This window comes from Balaenoptera borealis, assembly GCF_965194805.1.
Source record: "Balaenoptera borealis genome assembly, chromosome: 2".
Lineage (NCBI taxonomy): Eukaryota > Metazoa > Chordata > Mammalia > Artiodactyla > Balaenopteridae > Balaenoptera > Balaenoptera borealis.
Window position 1 is genome coordinate 160,231,073 of NC_138867.1, and position 14,999 is coordinate 160,246,071.

The window sequence follows — 14,999 nt, forward strand, 5'->3', positions numbered from 1 at the left end:
ACTGTTCTCCATAGTGGCCGTATCAATTTACATTCCCACCAACAATGTATGAGGGTTCCCTTTTCTCCACACCCTCTCCAGCATTTATTGTTTGTAGATTTTTTTTGATGATGGCCATTCTGACCCGTGTGAGGTGATACCTCATTGTAGTTTGGATTTGCATTTCTCTAATAATTAGTGATGTTGAGCATCTTTTCATGTGTTTGTTGGCCATCTGTATGTCTTTTTTGGAAAAATGTCTATTTAGGTCTTCCGCCCATTTGTTGATTGGGTTGTTTGGTTTTTTGATACTGAGCTGCATGAGCTGTTTGTATATTTTGGAGATTAATCCTTTGTCAGTTGCTTCATTTGCAAATATTTTCTCCCATTCTGAGGGTTGTCTTTTCATCTTGTTTATGGTTTCCTTTGCTGTGGAAAAGCTTTTAAGTTTAATCAGGTCCTATTTGTTTATTTTTGTTTTTATTCCCATTCCTCTAGGAGGTGGGTCAAAAAAGATCTTGCTGCTATTTATGTCAAAAAATGTTCTGCCTATGCTTTCCTCTAAGAGTTTTATATCCATTCTCTTTAAGTGTGTGCACTCTCCTTGGCAACAGCTTCTCCGCCCCAGTGGAGAGCAGCAGCAGAGCAAGAGCGGCAGGAGCAGACGCCTGGTGCACGCTGGGGTGCACGCTGGGGTGGTTGCAGGAAACCAGCCAGAGCCTCAGGCAGTTTCCAATCTGCTTCCTCCGCACTGTTCCCTGGAGTAAGCAAGCATGTGCATGAGCTCTTCACAAGCAGAGTCTAGCCTTCCAGTAAGTCCCACTGATTTCAAACCAGCTAACGGGACTTGTCTTCCTGATGTCGGACTCCAGGACTGGGGTACCCAATATGTGGCTTGAACTCCTCACTCCCCAGGGAGGATCCCCAAGCCCATGATATCCCCCTCCTCTTCTGGGTTCCCTGCTAGGAGTGCGGGTCCTAATCCTATCACTTCTCCTCCCTTCCTACCCAACTCTTTGTGGATCTTTCTTTACAGCTTTGGTTGTTGAAGAGCTTTTCTGCCAGTCTCTAAGTTGTTTTCAGTAAGAGTTGCTCCACGCACAGATGTATTTTTGATGTGTTCATAGGGGGATATGAGCTCAATATCCTCCTACTCCACCATCTTCATCTCCCTCTCCATACAGATGTAATTTAAATACACTATGCTAAATGAAAGAAGCCGGGCTCAAAAGGCTTAATGTTAGGATTATATTTATATGACATTCTCACAAAGGCAAAATTTTAGGGACAGAAAACAGATCAGTAGTTTCTAGGCACTAAGGGTGGGGAGAAGGGTTGATTACAAAAGGCATGGAGAACATCTGAGGTGTGACAGAACTGTTCTATATTTTGATTGTGGTGGTGGTGGATACATAACTGTATAATTTTTGTCAAAACTCACTGAATTATACACTAAAAAGGATGAATTTTACTGTATGTAAATTAGGCTTCGATTGAAAAAAAAAGAAAAAGTAATTTCTATCAACGTTGAACCCACACTCCTGAAAAGCCACAATCAATAACCCCCTTTAGGTAGTGTATTTTTTGTCCAGATCTCCCTAGTTCCTACCAAGTTAGCTGGACCCATTCACCTGTCTGAACCCTGCAGATAGGTTTTTGTTACCTCTGCACTGAAGTCTTATACAGACCTCCCCTCTCTCTTGGTCAGAGCCAGTTACCCCTTCTCCTGTGCTCCTTCAGGCCCTGGGTGGCCCTGCCTCATGGCATTTAAGGAATTAACCATGTCCTTATTGTCCTCCCTCACCAGACAGGGAGCAGAGTGGGTATTAATGAATGTATGTTTAATGAATTGGCTAACAAGAAAAAAGCTCAAGCAAACCAATGAGGGATGAGGAAGGAAACCCAGAGGAGGATCAGAAAATTATCTGCGACCAGATTGAGGAAAGCTCTGAATGCCAATTTAAGGATCTCAGCCTTTATCCTGTGGGCCACGGAGACGTCTTCATCTTCCCCCACCTGTGGCAAATCATTCTTTCCCCCTTTGCATGGAAGGCTCTCCCCTCGATAGCCACGTGACACTCCCTGCATTCAGGTCTCTGCTTAGACGGTCATCAGAGGAGCTTCCCTGACCACTACCCAACCCCACCCCACAGCACACCTGACCCCCTTACCCCACTTCGTTTTTCTCCATAGCACTTAGCACCACCTCATATATATCTATCTGTTTGCTGTTTTTATCCCCTCACTACAATATAAGATCAATGACAGCAGGGACATTGTTCACTGCTGTGTTCTCAGAAGCTTGATAAAATATTTGTGGAATAAATGAATCCCAGTTTTACAGATGAGGAAATGAGGTCTTGTAGCTAGTAAGTGGTAGAGCTGGGACCCAGACCCAGAGCTTATATCAGTTGGACTTTACTTTTTTTTTTTTAATTTTTAAAAAAATTTTTTTTGGCTGCGTTGGGTCTTTCTTGCTGCGCGTGGGCTTTCTCCAGTTGTGAACAGCGAGGGCTACTCTTTGTTGTGGTGCACAGGCTTCCCACTGCGATGGCTTCTCTTGTTACGGAGCTCGGGCTCTAAGCACGTGGGCCTCAGTAGTTTTGGCATGTGGGCTTCAGTAGTTGTGGCTTGCAGGCTCTAGAGTACAGGCTCAGTAGTTGTGGTGCACGGGTTTAGTTGCTCCGTGGCATGTGGGATCTTCCCGGACCAGGGATCGAACCCCTGTCCCCTGCATTGGCAGGCAGATTCTTATCCACTGCACCACCAGGGAAGTCCCTCAGTTGGACTTTAAAGAATATTCTTTTAACCATTATCTTGTGGAGGGATCTCAGGGTACAGGCTTTGGAGTCAGAAAGACCTTGGCTTAAATTAGTGGCTCTTTATCATTTTGGAATCATTGACCCCTTCAAATATCTATTGAAGGTTTTAGCCCTTTTCCCTGAGAAACAGACAAAAGTGCAAACATGAAATATTTTGCAGATGACTTCAAAGAACTCATGGACACTCTCGTACCTTTCCTGAGCATCCTGGCTTGTGTCTCTGGATGAGTCACCTCACTTTTCTGAGCCTCAGTCACTGCTCTAAAGTGGGGATAATGAGGCTGATCTCACAGGGTTGAGGGAAGATCCAGTCAACTCAGTATGAACACCCAGTGTTCAAATCTTGTCAGTTCCTTTCCCCAGTCTCTACCTGAGCCACTGTGTGGCCTGGGTGCCAGGCCAGCTCATGTGACTCTCAGACCCTTATTTCCTATAAGCCTTGGTTGCCCCACCAGGAAAGTTGTATTATGGCTCATTTAACAGAATGGATCAAGTGAGATAGTGAAAGCCCTCAGGAAACACTAAAGCCCTGGAAACTTTTCCCAAGACATCCCCTCTGAGTGCCACAAATTGCTATACTGTTTCAATTTCAGCTACAAAGAGCGTTCTGCAGACCTAGAGCTAAGGAGTTCAAAGATAATGTGGGTCAAATCCCATTACACCAAATCCTATTATAGTATCACCTTCCAATGCAGAAGGCTTCTCTCACCACTGGTTTACAGTCTCCCTGGGGGCGGTTAGGCTGACTTGCCTAGTCTCCTGCTAGCCCAGCACAGAGCCTGGCACATTGTAGGAGCTCCATGACCAAAGTTTTCTCTCCCTTGAAGTCAAGAACTTGTTGTTTGGTTCACAGGGTCTCTTTTTTAATAAGACGCCAACATTTGAAAGTCAAGAGAGTTCATAAACAAATTGAGGTTTTTGGCATCTCTTGGAAAATAGATGATTTACACCCTGAGGTCTAGTTCCCACATGTGGAGACAGTCAGCTGGGGATGAATTGCAGCTGCCCCTTGTCTCTTTCAATGGCACCTGTCATGTGTCCGCCAGTCCCTGCAGTCCCCACAGTTCCTATTCTTACACTGTATACATGTCCACCTCCAGCCTCAAATCAACAGGCGTGTGAGCCAAGTCCCCTATTTTACGTCCTCGGAGCACTATAGAAAGCCCATTCACAAGTACCATCTTCTTTAGCCCATAAGAAAGCTCTGTGAGTTAGGTATTATCATTCCCATATAATAGATGCAAAAAGTCTCCAAACAACAAAGAAACCCACCCAAGACCACAAAGCTTAGATAAGAGATAAGAGACAATAAGATAGATAATAAGGGCAGAATTGAGACTCAACCAAAAATTCCTGTTAACCGAAGATAGATTAAAACCTCTAACAATGGCTCCCACTTATTGAGAGCAAGAGTCACTGCAACTACACTCTGGTACAAAGACTCTGAGCCAACCAGAGCTGGTTTCAAATCTGGACTCTGCTGTGTGCAACCACATGACTTCACCTCCTCTCTGCGTCTCCGCGTCTCTAAAATGGAGCCTGCCTAGAACACCTTCCTCACGGGCTTTTCACTAAGCCTTCATAGGTCTTGGTCAATGAATCCAGAAAATGCCACCCTGACTCAAGAATGGAATGAGAGTCAACGTAAGATTTTGGTTTGCTTTGGTTCTGTAGAGGGTCTCTGAGAAGCCATAGAACTAAAGGCAGTTTCCTAAAAAACTTGGAGCCAGGTAGTCATATTTGAAAATGAGGCTTAAAGAATTATTCAGAGTAGCCTGTCTGATTGGAATAATATGATGAGGGAAGGATCATTATTTATGACTTATACTTGTGGCAAAAACTTGTTGGTTTTCCCCAAGGCTTGTCTTCTTCCTCCTGGTCCCATAGCTAGGCTACATGTTCCAGGCAGCTCCACGTGGCCCGGTGACTGAGTTCTGGCCAAAGGAATGTGAGCAGAAGTGATGCATGTCACCTCCAGCACAACCCATAATACCCCTCCCGGCATCCTCCTCCATTCTTCCTCTTCTGTGGCCTGATGCAGACGAACATACTGGAGGTCAAGCTTTAAGGATGGTGGAGTCAGAGAATGGCAGGAATCTGAATCCCTGCATCATCAATTGAAGGAGAAATGCACACCCATCAGAAATATCTATTTTGAATAAAAATAAACTTTGATTTTATGTGACCCACTATATATCTGGGAGATGTTTATTACAGAAGATAGCATTGACCTGGACTAACACAGCACCAATATTTCTGTTATGAAAGGAGGAAGCTAAGAAATTAACAACTGCCCCTCTCTGTTAGACCACAGACTGTGTGGCTTAAACAACAGAAATTTATTTCCTCGCAGTTCTGGAAGCTAGAAGTTCAAGATCAAGTGCCATCAGGTTTGGTTTCCTCTGAGCCTCTCTCCTTGGCTTGCAGATGGCAGCCCTCAGTGAGGTCTTCCCTCTGCGTGCACATGTTGTCTAGTGTTTCTCACTGTCTGTGTTCTCATTTTCTTTTCTTAAAAGGATACCGGTCATATTGGATTAGGTCCACTCATATGATTTTTTTTTTACCTTAATTACCTCTTTAAAGGCCCTATCTCCAGTCTGAGGCACTAGGAGTTAGGGCTTCAATACATGGATTTGGGGAGGCCACAATTCAGCCCATAACAACCTCCCAGATTGAATTTTTGGATACTAAGACGCTTCACTATGATTCTCCATGGCTCACTTACTGCATCATTCTAGGAAAGGGGAGGCCTCAGATGCAGACAGGAGGCTTCCAGTCAGTATAAAGGACTATCTACCTCCCACCCCTACTGGACAAAATAGATTGACTTCTGATTTTTGTCAGACTTTTGTATAAATGTTTAGCTACCAGGATTCAGTTCCCCCAAATTTTATTAACTTTTTATTTACTAAAATGTCTAATTGCTAGAAGCAGTAGGACTGGGTGTGGGGTATGTAGAAGGGTCTGGGGAAGAACAATGGCTGTGGAATCAAGCAAATATGAGGTCCAATCCTGACATCACCCCAACCACTAGCTGTGTGACTTTGGGCATATGAAATACCCACTCTGGGCCTCAGATCCTTCGTCTGCAAAGGGAAATAATAATTTTATTGGTTAGAACTCTAGTTAAAGTGACAAAATCCTAAGCTGAAAAGCCTGAGCAAAGATGAACTTCTGGTCTGACATAGTAGATTGATAAAGAAGGCTTTGAAGAGCATTCACTCACAATGACTAAGAGAACAGGAAAGGAAATAACAGCAATAAAATTATGGATACTGGAAAGAAAGTGGATTGATGATAACTGTCTGAGCAGACCAGAGGAAACAGCTTCCCCTCAGTTGTGGAGGAAGGTGGCCAGTTAGAACCGTAAATCTCCAGAAAGGCTCATGAATTGAAGGCACCAAGTACCTCTGACAGGGATGTAAAGGTGGCAATTACAACAGGTGGATTGGTTGAAAGTCAGTTTAAGACAAAGTTGGAATCAAACGATCAAACTTAGTACCACTAATAGTAGGACTTCCTGACATTATCATAACAATAGGACTTTCAAAAAAAGTGCACAGCTTAAACCATCAAGTCTTCTTTCTAGACTATTTAACATGAATCTAATAAGCCTTTAGACTGAGCTTCCAGTCTGTAGGGAATACAGGAGAGAGAGGAACAAGTCAAATAAGAAAACAACCAGCAAACCTAGATTGTGAGATATTCTGGAAGACAGATAACTAGCCTGGCCTCTTCAGAAAGTCGATGTTCTAGATTTAGAAAACTATGATATATGACATAGATATATCATATGATATATATCATATATCATATATATATGACAAAGATATATGACAACCAAGTGCAGTGGATTCTGGTTTTTAAAAAATAGGCTAGGGCCTCCCTGGTGGTGCAGTGGTTAAGAATCCACCTGCCAATGCAGGGGACACGGGTTCGAGCCCTGGTCCAGGAAGATCCCACATACCGTGGAGCAACTAAGCCCGTGCGCCACAACTACTGAGCCTGCACTCTAGAGCCTGCAAGCCACAACTACTGAGCCCACATGCCACAATTACTGAAGCCTGCGCACCTAGAGCCTGTGCTCTGCAATAAGAGAAGCCACCAAAATGAGAAGCCCGTGCACCACAACAAAGAGTAGCCCCCACTTGCTGCAACTAGAGAAAGCCCGTGCACAGCAACAAAGACCCAATGCAGCCAAAAATAAATAAATAAATAAATAGGCTATATGGAGAAGTTTAAATACAGATTGGATATTAGATGATAAGGTAGCCAGCCTCCAAGATGGATAACAGTGATCTCTGCCTCCATACCCTAATTAGGGAACCCTAATGAAGTCCCCTTCTACATTATGCTAGGGTTGGTCTGATCTCTAATACCATACTGCAGAAGTGATGGTATGTCACTGCCACAATTAGGTTATAAAAGATTACAGCTTCCATCCTGGGCACTCTCTTCCACTCTCTCGCTCTAAGATCCCTTGTTTTGGGCAAAACTAATTACCATGTCATGAGAACATTCAGGTAGCCTATGCATAGAGCAATGAAGCAAGGAACTGAAGCATCCAGACCATGGAATGAGCTTGACAGTGGATCCTTCAGCTTTATTCAAGTCTTGAGATGACTGCAGCTTCAACCAACAGATTTACTGCAACCTCATGAGAAACTCTGAACCAGAACCACCCAGCTAATCTGCTCTCAAATTCCTAACATTCAGAAACCGTGAGATAAATGTTTATTGTTCTAAGTTGCTATGATTTGGAGTAATGTGTTATACAGCAGTGCATAACTAATACAGATGATAATAGAAAATGATTTAATATTCTTAGGTGTGATAATGGTGCGGTGATTATGCAGGAATATCTCTTTATTTTTAGGAGTTGCATTCTAATGTATTTAGGAGTGATGTGTCATGATGCCTCTACAATTTGGTTTCAAATTGTTCAGAAAATATACATACATGGCATATATACACATAAATATACACATACAACAAAAAGACTGACAGTTATTGAATCTAGATGGCAGGTATATAAGTAATCATTGTATCATTCTTTCAACTATTCTATATCTTTGACATTTTTCACAATAAAAACTTCAAGAATTTCTGCTCCTGGACAAGATTGAGTAATAGGACCCAGCTGGGCCTCCCAACAAAAACAGCCCAAAAGAACATTAAAAATATATGAAACATTTTCCTCTAAGATCAGGAACAAGATAAGCATGCCCACTTTTGCCACTTCTAACATAGTACTAGAAATCCTAGCCAGAGCAATTAGGCAAGAAAAAGAAACAAAAGGCGTCCAAATTGGAAAGGAAGAAGTAAAATTATTTCTGTTCACGGACAACATGATCTTATATGTAGAAAAGCCAAAAAATTCCACAAGAAAACCAGTAAACAAAACAAGTAAATGAACTCAACAAAGGTGCAGGATACAAAATCAACACACAAAAATCAGTTGCATTTCAATAAATTAACAATTAACATTCTGAAAAGGAAATTTAAAAAACAATTCCATGTATAATTGCATTAAGAAGAGTAAAATACGTAGGAATAAACTTAACCAAGGAGGCAAAAGACTGGTACACTGAAAACTATTAAATATTGCTCAAAGAAACAAAAGAAGACACAAAAAAATGTAAAGACATCCCATGCTCATGGATTAGAAGACTTAATATTGTTAAGAGTACTACCAATGGTGATTTGTAGATTCAATGCTTCTCTATCAAAATCCCAGACTTTTTTATAGAAACAGAAAAATCCATCCTAAAATCCATATAGAATCTCAAGGAGCTCCAAATAGTCAAAACAATCTTGAAAAGGAAGAACAAGGTGGAGAATTCACACTTCCTGATTTCAAAACTTACTACAAATATAAATTAATCAAAACAGTGTGGTATTGGCATAAAGACAGACATATAGACCAATGGAATAGAATAGAGAGTCCAGAAATAAATCCTCATATATATGGTCAAATAATCTTTGACAAGGGTGCCAAGATCATTCAGTGGGGAAAAAGCAGTCTTTTCAACAAAAAATGGTAAAATTGGATAGCTACGTTAAAAAAAAAAGGAAGAAACTCTTAGAAGAAAGCATAGAGAGAAAGCTTAATGACATTGGATTTGGCAATGATTTCTTGGATACAATACCAAAAGCACAGGCAACAAAAGTAAAAATAGGTAAACTGAATGACACCAAAAGTTTAAAATTCTATGCATCAAAGGACACAATCAGCAGACTGAAAGGCAACCTACAGAATGGGAGGAAATGTTTGTAAATCATATATATTACAAGACATTAATATCCGGAATATATAAAGAACTCCTACACGTCAACAACAAAAAATAAAACAACCCATTTTAGTGTTCATTTCGGCAGCACGTATACTAAAAATGGAATGATACAGAGAAGACTAGCATGGCCCCTGTGCAAGGCTGACATGCAAATTTTTGAAGCTTTCCATATTTTTGGCAGAACACTCTTTGACATAAATCACAGCAAGATCCTTTTTGACCAACTTCCTAGAGGAATGGGAATAAAAACAAAAATAAACAAATAGGACCTAATTAAACTTAAAAGCTTTTCCACAGCAAAGGAAACCATAAACAAGATGAAAAGACAACCCTCAGAATGGGAGAATATATTTGCAAATGAAGCAACTGACAAAGGATTAATCTCCAAAATATACAAACAGCTCATGCAGCTCAATATCAAAAAACCAAACAACCCAATCAACAAATGGGCAGAAGACCTAAATAGACACTTCTCCAAAGAAGACACACAGATGACCAACATAAAAAGATGCTCAACATCACTAATTAATAGAGAAATGCAAATCAAAACTACAATGAGGTATCACCTCATTGGTCAGAATGGCCACCATCAAAAAATCTACAAACAATAAATGCTGGAGAGGGTGTGGAGAAAAGGGAACCCTCATGCTTTGTTGGTGGGAATGTAAAGTGATACAGCCACTATGGAGAACAGTATGGAGATTCCCTAAAAAACTAAAAATAGAAATACCATATGACCCAGCAATCCCACTACTGGTCATATACCCAGAGAAAGTCATAATTCAAAAAGACACATGCAGGAGGATTACTGGACTGAATGTCAATATTATGACATAGTATGAGTGTGTTTCCTGTTTGGTAATTGCAATCATTGTTGCTTTTGTTGTGGTCATCCATGTACAATGCTTGATGTCAGTCTAGTTATCTCTTGTAAAAATAAAATACAGTGTGTGTGTGTGTGTGTGTGTGTGTGTGAAAAAAAAAAAAAAAGACACATGCACCCGAATGTTCATTGCAGCACTATTTACAATAGCCAGGTCATGGAAGCAACCTAAATGCCCATCAACAGACGAATGGATAAAGAAGTTGTGGTACATATATACAATGGAATATTACTCAGCCATAAAAAGGAACGAAATTGAGTCATTTGCTGAAACGTGGATGGATCTAGAGACTGTCATACAGAGTGAAGTAAGTCAGAAAGAGAAAAACAAATATCGTATATTAACGCATGTATGTGGAACCTAGAAAAATGGTACAGATGAGCCGGTTTGCAGGGCAGAAGTTGAGACACAGATGTAGAGAACAGACATATGGACACCAAGGGGGGAAAACTGTGGTGGGGTGGGGATGGTGGTGTGCTGAATTGGGCAATTGGGATTGACATGTATACACTGATGTGTATAAAACTGATGACTAATAAGAACCTGCAGTATAAAAAAACAAACAAACAAAACAACTAGTACTAAACTTTCATTGGGTTATTTGTATGGAAATGTTAATATAAATGTTTCAGACATTACATGAAATTTCTAAAAATCTTATATGTTCTGGTATAATGTTATAAGTCATAATCCTAGTTATTACTTTAAAATGTATATCTCAGAAATAACTAATTTTCTTGTCAACTGCATTATTATGAGCTTTCATCAAATCTTTAACCGTGGTCATTTTTAAGTCTTTTGTCATTTACAGACAGTTCTGGGTGTACTCTGATGCTTTTGCAAATATGTTCCTATAAAAGGGTTTCATCTTCAAGAAATTCATGGAAAAGACTCTGACAAGTGCAGGTTTCTGGTAAGTGACTGTACTGCTGAACTGAATGAATAAGCATTTTCAGAACTCTAATGAAAAACTGATGAACTCATAAAAGTGTTAACAAAAGATCAAGATGAAAAAAAAAATTAATTACATGGGACTGAGTGAACTGATGAGGATGAGTATAATTTTTGTGACTTTCTGTTTGAATTAAAAAAAAAAAAATCCCACAAGGACTCAGAGGCAAAGAATATACAAATCAATTTTCACTGCAAAGTAAAGGAGCTGTTACAGTGGAGGATTACCAGACTGAATGTCAATATTATGACATAGTATGAGTGTGTTTCATGTTTGGTAATTGCAATCATTGTTGCTTTTGTTGTGGTCATCCATGTACAATGCTTGGTGTCAGTCTATTTATCTCTTGTAAAAATAAAATACAGTGTGTGTGTGTGAAAAAGTAAAAAAATAAATTACAAAAAAAAAAAAAAGACACATGCATTCCAATGTTCATTGCAGCACTATTTATGATAGCCAGGACATGGAAGCAAACTAAATGTCCATCAACAGAGGAATGGATAAAGAAGATGTGGTACATATATACAATGGAATATTACTCAGCCATAGAAAGGAACGAAATTGGGTCATTTGGAGAGACATGATGGACCTAGAGACTGTCATACAGAGTGAAGTAAGTCAGAAAGAGAAAAACAAATATCATATATTAACACATATATGCGGAATCTGAAAAAATTGATATAGACGATCTTATTTAAAAAGCAGAAATAGACACAGACATAGAGAACAAACGTATGGATACCAAGGGGGAAGGGGGGGTGGGATGAATTGGGAGATTGGGACTGACATATATACACTATTGATACTATGTATAAAATAGATAACTAATGAGAACCTACTGTATAGCACAGGGAACTCTACTCAGTGCTCTGTAGTGACCTACATGAGAAGGAAATCCAAAAAAGAGGGGATATATTTATATGTATAGCTGATTCACTTTGCTGTGCAGTATAAACTAGCACAATATTGTAAAGCAGCTATACTCTAGTTTTTAAAAAAAAACATTTTAAAAATGAACAAAAAACTTTGTTATGGACTGAATTGTGTCCTCTCAAAATTCGTATGTGAAGCCCTAACCTCCAATGTGATTATATTTGAAAATGGAAATAATTAAGGTTAAAAGAGGTCATAAGGTGGAGCCTTGATCCAATACAACTGGTATCATAAGAAGAGGACACACACAGAGGAAAAGCCATGTGAGGACACAGTGAGAAGGTGACTGTATACAAGTCAAGAAGAGAGTCCTCACCAGAAACTAAATTTTCCAGCACCTTGATCTTAGACTTCCAGCCTCCAGAACTGTGAGAAAATAAATTTCTGTTGTTTAAGCCACCCAGTCTGTGGTATTTTGTTATCATGGTCTGAGCATACTAAAATAGTTGACATTTGAACAACACAGGCTTGAAGTGTATAGGTCCACTTATACAGATTTTTTTTTCAATAGTAAATACTACAGTACTACATGATCCACAGTTGGTTGAATCTGAGGACAGGAGGAACTGTATCCTTAAATAGACATTTCTCCAAAGAAGATATACAAATGGCCAATGAGCACATGAAAAGATGTTCAATATCACTAATCAGTAGGGAAATGAAAATTAAAACCACAATGAGATACCACCTCATACCTCTTAGGATGACTACTATAAAAAAATATAGAAAATTACAAATGTTGGTGAGAATATGGAGAAATTGGAACCCCTGTGCACTGTTGGTGGGAGTATAAAGTGGTATAGTTGCTATGGAAAACAGCATTGTGGTTTCTTAAAAATTAAAAATAGAACTACCATATGATCCAGCAATTTCACTTCTGGGTATATACCCAAAAGAATTGAAAGCAGTGTCTCGAGGAGATATTTGTATACTCATGTTCACAGTAACATTATTCGCAATAGCCAAAAGGTGGAAACAACCCAAGTGTCCATTGACAGATGAATGGATAAAGAAAATGTACTGTAGACATAAAATGGAATATTATTTTGCCTTAAATAGGAGAGAAATTCTGACACTTGCTACAACATGATGAACCTAGAGGACATTATGCTAAATGAAATAAGCCAGTCACAAAAGGACAAATACTGTATGATTCTACTTATATGGGGAGCTTAGAGTAGTCAAATTCATAGAGATGGGAAGTAGAACAATGGTTACCAGGGGCTGGGAGAAGGGGAGAACGAAGAGTTATTTTTTAACGAATATCGAGTTTATGTTTGGCAACATATAAATAGTTCTGGAGATCTGTTGCACAATGATGTGAATGTCCTTAACATTACTGTACTATACACTTAAAAATAGTTCAGATGGCAAATTTTATGTTATACATTTTATTACAATTAAAAATTTTAACTTAAATACAAATTTTGAAAAAAATATATAAAACAACAGTTTTTAAGGCACTGGATATCAGGCGGCAAAGGACAGTGATTTCTGAGAGACTGGAAATAAACAAGATGAGCCCTATGAGTGTCCCAGCATATTGTATTTTGAATAGAGAGAGACTCCAGGCCATGGCACAGGGAGGGGTAACTAAAGCCAACCCCAGCTGACTCTCTGAGTTGAGGAGATAGAACTATCAGTCCAGGGAGACCAAGGCAGCTAGAGCTGCTAGACTAAAGTATCAGAGAAGAGAGAGCTTCCCAGAGAAAGAACACCACAAATATGCAGAGGATCCCCCTCAAGTACACAACAGAGTAGTGATCAGCTCATACATACAAGGAAAATACCTGCGGCTGTGGAAAGAACCATTTAAAATGATGGGAATGAACAGGGCCTGGCAATCATGAAAGGCTGGGAACAATGCCTCTTGGCTAAATATTCACATGGAGCATTAGGTAGAGCAATCATAATGGTCTTCCCTCAGTTATGGAGAACAACTCATCCTAGATTAAGCATTGCTGTAGACCTTCTTAATAAATCATAAAAGCAAGAACCAAAAAGATCAAGCTGTTTCTGAGTAAGTTAACTGCATTCTATATCAAAGATTAAGAAGATTTATAGGTATACAAAAATATCCAGCACCCAACATTCAAAGAGGCAAGAAAACACAAACCATAATGAGGAGAACAGTTAATATATCAAAACTGACCAAGAATTGACACTAACGCAAAGAAATACATTAAAAGTTATATAAAAGAAATACATAAAAGTATTAGCAAAGAAATACAATAGAAGTTATTATAACTGTACTTCACATTTCAAAATGTAGAGATACAGAAGATATTAAAAAAATACCTAAGTCAAACTTCTAGAAATAAAAATTACAATGTTTGAGATTTTAAAAACACACAGGATAGGATTAACAGCAAATAAAATATTTCAGAAGAAAAGATTAGTAAACTTGAAGACGTTGCAATAGAAACTACTCAAAAGAAAACACAGAAAGAAAAGGGGAAAAAATTAAGAGTATCAGCAAATCTGTGCCCACAAATCTGATAACCCAGATGAAATGCACCAATTCCTTGAAAGACACAATCAACCTTAACTCACTCAAACAGAAGTAGATAACCTGAATAGGTCCAGGGGGCTAATATGCATATAATTTAAGTCACCAAAGGACTGCAAGGTGAGAGGAAACAGAAAAAAATTTTTGAAGAAACAACAATCACTTTTTTCCAAACTTGATAAAAACTGTAAAACCACAGATCCAAGAGGCTCAAAGAGCTCAAACACATACACACACACACACACACACACACACACACACACACACACACTTACCACCTCTGAAGAAAACTGCACCAATGCATATTATAATAAAATTTATCAAAACCAGTAAACAAGAGAACTATTTAAAGCAACTAGAGAAAAAAAGGCATGTCATGTTGAGAGGAACAAAGATAAGATGACATAGATTTCTAATCAAAATTAAGGCAATTAAGAAGACAGCAGAGCAACATCATTAAAGCAATTGCAGAAAACCCTGTCTATACCCAGTGAAAATATTTTTCAAAACCTAAGATGAATTAAAGACAAAGGCTGAAGGAATTCATCCCAGCAGACCTACACTACAAGAAAAGTTAAAGGAAGGCTTTTAGGCAGGGAGAAATAATACCAGATGGAAATCTGAATT

At 39.1% G+C, this 14,999-nt stretch overlaps 1 long non-coding RNA gene across 1 annotated transcript in view; it reads left to right on the forward strand.

Moving 5' to 3' along the window:
- Positions 1–11,343, forward strand: part of LOC309623785 — a 519,468-nt gene extending 508,125 nt beyond the window's left edge. Inside the window, exon 3 of the long non-coding RNA XR_014241641.1 lies at positions 6,708–11,343. This is a non-coding gene — a long non-coding RNA (uncharacterized lncRNA). The remainder of the gene's footprint in view (positions 1–6,707) is intronic.
- Positions 11,344–14,999: the final 3,656 nt, after the last annotated feature.